Consider the following 6,000-nt stretch of genomic DNA (forward strand, 5'->3'; position numbering starts at 1 on the left):
GTACAAGCATATGTAATAGGTTCACGGATACGTGAGTGAAAATAAGACTCTTAAAGTTACACCGTTGTCACCGATGGCGAGAATTCATTGAAGATAAGGGTATCGTCAGGACTGCCGCAGGAAACTGTGTTAGGACCGGTACTATTCTCTGTATACATAAATGATTTGCTGGACAGCTTGGGTGGCAATCTGTGGACGTTTGCTGATGATGCTGTGGCGTACGGAATGGTATCGAAGTTGAATGACTGTAAGAGGATAAAAGATGGCTTAGATAAAATATGTAGTTGTGTGATCAATGGCAGTTAGCTCTAAACATAGAAAAATGTAAGTCAATACGGATGAGCAGGAAAAACAAACCCGTAATGTTGGGATAGAGCGTTAGTAGTGTCCGGCTTGACACAGTGATGTCTCTTTTAAATATCTGGACGTAACGCTGCAAAGCGATTTGAAATGAAGGAGCATGTGAAGGCTGTTGTAGGAAAGGAGAATTGCCGACTTCGGTCTAATGAGAGAATTCTAGGAAAGCGTGGTTCATCTGTAAAGGAGACCGCATATAGGATGCTAGTTCGACGTATTCTTAAATATTGTTGAAGTGTTTGTGTTTCGGGTTAATGGAAGACATGGAAGCAGTTCAGAGGGTGGCTGCTACATTTGTTACTGATAGGTTCGAACAACACGCAAGTATCGCAGAGATGCGAACTGAAATGGTAATTCCTGGTGGGAAGGTGACATTCTTTTCGAGGAAACGTGGTCGTGCGGTAGCGTTCTCGCTTCCCGCGCCCGGGTTCCCGGGTTCGATTACCGGAGGGGTGAGGGATTTTCTCTGCCTCGTAACGGCTGGGTGTTGTGTGATGTCCTTAGGTTAGTTAGGTCTAAGTAGTTCTACGTTCTAGGGTACTGATGACCATAGATGTTAAGTCCCATAGTGCTCAGAGCCATTTGAACCATTTTTCGAGGAAAACTGTTGCGAAATTTCAGAGAACCGGCATTTGTAGCTGACTGCAGAACGATTCTGTTGCCTCCAACATAAATTGCAGCGTAACGACAGCGAAAAATTAGGGCTCATACGGAGGCATACAGACAGTAGTTTTTCCCTCGTTATATTTGCGAGTGGAATAGGAAAGGATGAGTAGTGGTACGGGGTACACTCCGCCACTTGCTGCAATGTGGACTGCGGATTATCAATGGAGATGTAGATGTAGAATATACAGAAGATTGGATAAAAATTGAGGATCTGTTAGATGATGGTCAGTTTAGCTTTAGAGAGTAAAGCACCAGAGAGGCAGTTTTGACGTTGCGGTTGATAACGGAAATAGGACTGAAAAAAATCAAAGCAAGTACACTGGATTTGTCGATCTGGGAAAAGCATTTGACAACGTCAAAAACTGCAAGATGTTCGAAATTCTGAGAAAACTAGGGGTAAGAGAAAGAAAAGTAGGGGTAAGAGAAAGAACCAAGAGGCAACCATAAGAGAGGAAAACCAGGAAGGAAGGGCTCGGCTCGTATTAAATAGGGTATAAGGCAGGTGTATAGTCTTTCACCGATACTGCTCAGTTTCTACATCGAAGAAGCGAAGATGGAAAAAAGGAAAGGTTCTAGATTTGGATTAATATTAAGGTCGAGAGAATGTCAATGATCCGATTCGCTGATGATGTTGCTATCGTCAATGAAAGTGAAGAAGAATTACAGGATGCGCTGAATGGAATGAAAAGCCTAATTAGTACAGAATATAGATTGAGAGTGACTCGAAGAAAGACCAAAGTACTGAGAAGTAGCAGCAGAAATGAGAACGGCGAGAAATCTAGCATCAAGTTTGGAGATCATGAGGGAGACGAAGTTAAAGAATTCTGTTACTTAGGCAGCAAAATAACCCATGACGGACGGAGCAAGGAGGATATAAACAACAGGCTAGCACTGAGAAAAAGGTCATTCCTGGGCAAGAGAAATTTGCTAGTATCAAACTTTGGTCTCAGTCTGAGGAAGGTATTTTTCAGAATGTGCATTTGGAGGACAGCATTATACGATAGTGAGACTTGGCCTGTGGGAAAACCGGAAAAGAAGAGAGTCGATGCCTTTCAGGTGTGGTGCTACAAACAGATGTTGGAAATTAGATAGAAAGATAAGGTAAGGAATGAGAAAATTCTCCACAGAATCGGCTACGAAAAGATCGTATGGAAAACACCGACAAGAAGAACGGACAGGATGATAGGACATCTGTTAGAACATCAGGGAATGACTTCATGGTACTAGAGGGAGCTACAGAGGGTAAAAGCTGTAGAGAAAGATAGAGATCGGAACATATCCAGCAGATAGTTGAGAACGTATGCTGCAAGTGCTACGCTGAGATGAAAAGGCTGACACAGGAGAGGAATTCATGGCGAGCCGCATCAGACAGAAGACTGACGTCTCCCTCATCCAAGCTCGTCCGCTGCAGACCGAAACGGTATTACTATGTGTACTATGGCTGACCGATGAGCTTCGCAAATGTGCTGCGACCGTGACATCACATGGTCTGTGTTTGTGTCTGGTCAGCTCCTCTGGTCGCCTTTCAGGTGATAGGTGTCTCAACTTCGCTCTTTATAAGCGGTGGCGGACGTATTTTGCCGTGTCAGTAACGCTCCACCATCTTACTCCACTCTGCTTGGCCAACACAACGGCACGTCCTCCGCTCTCTGTGCTGCATTGGTTCTTTAGACACCCGGTTCTTATGTTGTCATGCGACCTTATTGCATTCAACATCAGTGGTCATTCCTGGCTTGCACTCTATTCGGCTCTTGCCTAGTGGCCTAGTTTGCTTGCCTCTTGCGTTAACAACGGAAGATATCAAAATTTTTACCCAACAACATAAGGCCTATTAAACTGTGGCGCTTCATCTGAAATGTTAACGCTTATTTTGAAGGAAGCGTGCTATTTAGTACCGATCTTATGAAGATTGCAATACGAACACTTGTTCATGTGGACAACAAACGAATTTTCAAGTGCCTGTTCCGAAGCACCATTGTTGCCTTTGCACGAAAGCGGGCAGAGTTTTGAACCCCGCTCATTGTTAACAAATGTGCATCTACCACGGGAAACAACTTGATGTGGTGTCCTGTTTTTGCTTTTTCTATTCTTTTCGGCGTTACGTTACAAAGAATGAAGAATAGGTACAGCATAGAGTTTAATGTCTCATCGATGATTAGTTCACTAGTCGTGTAACACATTCTCGCAAGGAATGGGTTGGTGATTTGCACCGCCCCCTAAAAGGAATCGCCTTAGAAGTCATATTAATTGGTGTAGGTAACTATAAACCTGACTCTGGTCGTATACAAAGATCCGAACCCGGCAAGTCGTATCATTCGAAAACATTAACTAACCTTACTTTGCGAAACTTGGCAGCATCATGTGCAGGAGACTCGGTAACCTGTACTATTTATTACATATTTAATGAGCTTTGATCTCAATACCAACCAATAGTAACTATATAATCAGTTTTGGTTGATTAACAATCATGTTCAGTTCCGCGAAGCCATGAGAAAAATTGTCTTTCCTTTAGGCAGCACTGTGCAAAATCATACTGCTACCAAACGAAACGACATTTTTCTGATTGTGTCACAGGTATAAAGTTGGTTGTTGAACAGCTGAAACTAGTTACCTTGTCTCTGTTGGACTATATTACGATCAAAACTATTAAAAATCATAATACTTCGAAATAATGAATTAGTGATATCTTTTCACTCAGTGATTAATTATTTTTACTTGGGGCGGTAACTAATGACTCATCAAATGACCTATACAACACTAATAATGATGCGAAACGGCATATTACAATTTATGTACACTAAATGTTGAAATAGATTACTTTAAGAAATGCAGCAACCAGGCACAGTTCTATGTATTTTTATTGACGTTTCAACTTTTCAGCAAACTTCATTTTTGTGTAATATGTATTTATATCATCAATGAGCACATCTTTAAAAACAGAGACTGTATTTTGAACGATGGAGCTGCCGCTTGACAAATAACAATTTTGTTTAGCAACTACATTTCGCGAGTTGTGTGTTTACAATATATTGCTCTTTAGATGCGCTTGCTTTCTGTTCAGCTTGTTGTTACTCCTGGTTTTTGCGTTTGTAATTGTGGCACAAACACTTTTTTACTGTATAATGCACAAAAACGGTGCGATATCAGCCACGTCGCAGTTTTACATTTTCTGCGTGATACAAAGAAAAAGTGTTTGTGACACGCTTACAAATATGGATGGTTCAAATGGCTCTGAGCACTATGGGACTTAACTGCTGAGGTCATCAGTCCACTAGAACTTAGAACTACTTAAACCTAACTAACCTAAGGATGTCACACACATCCATGCCCGAGGCAGGATTCGAACCTGCGATCGTAGCGGCCGCGTGGTTGCAGACTGTAGCGCCTAGAACCGCTCGCCCTCTTCGGTCGGCTACAAATGTGGAAACTGGAGCAAGAACAAATAGAACAGAAATTAAATGTATGCACCGAATTACATTAAGATATATAAATCCCAAAATATAGTTCTTACACGAAATTGTTATTTTTCACATAGCATTTGAAGCACAGAAATTACAGTCAATGTTTCAAACGATGTGCTATCTGGAAATTTAAATGCATATTACCCACACGGAATATGGAAGAGTTCAAGACGCGTATTGATGTAGGTAAAAGTACGTAAGTAAGTGAGTGGTTCTATATTTTTTAAACTAATACAGTGCTCACCTAAGAAGCTCAACAATAAAATGGATTAATCAGCGGTAAAATGGATTAATTAACAAAATCTTGAATTCAGAGATTATAAGTGAAAGTTTTCAATTGTGTGTCTGATCGGATCTGGGTACCTTATTTCGTTGAGTTGTAAGTACTCCCTGAGTTCAGCTAGCTGAGTTCCGCCTTGCAATTGTCAACTTTCAGTATCTCCTCGCCATCTCTCACACAGAGCAGGAGTCAAAGTCTGGTTCGTATCTATTTTAAAGGAATCCAGTTCCACGGTCGATTCGTGTGGTGTTCCCTCGGCTGTGTTCCGGTAGGTACCCAATATGATCGATACTACCTCGCCGGTTACACAGCTGCTTATTTGAGATGTATGGCACCGCGTATTTCGCGCGATTGTCCCATCTTACACAGACACTGATGATCCAAAAAACATACAAATAATCATCATTTGGATTTTCAGGTCTTGTATTTTTCGTGTTTGCAGGAAAAAATGGTTGATGTAAGATCCGTCAGTTATGCAAAACACCGTTTTTTTAAACTTCCCAAACATGTTTTAGCACCCCTATGCCATCATCAGTTGGTTTCTGTTTTATTTAATCTGTAATGCGAACATTTTTACTAGATGATTACAAAATTACTGAAATATTTAGATCAAACAACTGTTTGTTTCTCTTAGTTAATTCCTCTACATTCTGTATTCATGGTTCTGCAGGACCATTTGCGTATTATTTCGTACTGGTAGCATGTCATCTGAAACAAAAACAGTGTTGTTGAGAAGTTTTATTGGGAGTTAATCTATCATTTTATGCTTTAAACGTAAGTCAGTTTGGCGCGATATTTCGCGCATATATTTGTTTTTACTATCGTTTGTGTGTGGCAAGCCCATTGTTCTCAGCGTCATGATGATGCTTATGTGAAGCACACGTAGATATAACACATATTTTCAGAAATTTGGTAGTAAAAAGCGCTTTACACATCACCAAAACACACAGTAATCGTGGTTGTTGTGTGTTTCAGCCCAATCAATGTTCATTTGTTCACCAGAGAGTTTGGCGCCAAATTTGAATTTGGTTTACATTTTATTTTTGTGTGTATGAGTGTGCGTGTTTGTCCTATATGCTTCTTAGCAATTTGTGTTGTCTTTTAGGTGGTGTTCCTTTAGTGTGTAAAATGGTGAGCCTTTGCAGAGCGTAGTGTACTCATTTATCATATGTGTGTGTGCGTGTGTGTGTGTGTGTAGGGGGTGGGGGTAGACTTCATTGCTGTTTGTGTTTGTGC

This window comes from Schistocerca americana, chromosome 2, assembly GCF_021461395.2.
Source record: "Schistocerca americana isolate TAMUIC-IGC-003095 chromosome 2, iqSchAmer2.1, whole genome shotgun sequence".
NCBI lineage: Eukaryota > Metazoa > Arthropoda > Insecta > Orthoptera > Acrididae > Schistocerca > Schistocerca americana.